Source organism: Penaeus vannamei, chromosome 1 (genome assembly GCF_042767895.1).
Source record: "Penaeus vannamei isolate JL-2024 chromosome 1, ASM4276789v1, whole genome shotgun sequence".
Lineage (NCBI taxonomy): Eukaryota > Metazoa > Arthropoda > Malacostraca > Decapoda > Penaeidae > Penaeus > Penaeus vannamei.
The window spans coordinates 29,880,052-29,880,422 of NC_091549.1; positions in this window are offsets into that span (position 1 = coordinate 29,880,052).

Consider the following 371-nt stretch of genomic DNA (forward strand, 5'->3'; position numbering starts at 1 on the left):
CTTTTATGTTTAAAAAAAAAAGGAGAAGTAATAATTCCCATAAGTCGAAAAATGGCAAAATCAACCGTATACAGCCGGAAAACGTCAAAAAAAATTTTTTCGTTTTTTAATGGAAATTTTAACATTAATTCAGGAAATTATGAGGGTTTTTCACGATTTTTCCCTTTTATTATTAAATAATGATAATTATGATGATAATGACAATAATAATGATAAAATCAAATTATAATGAAAATTTTTGATAATTACTGCAATAATAGCAAAAATTTAACTCTATTCCAAAAATTTTTTTCAACTTAAGGGGAAAAAAATAATAATAAATATTATCATTGTCTTATTATTATTATTATTTCATTATTATTTCAAAATTT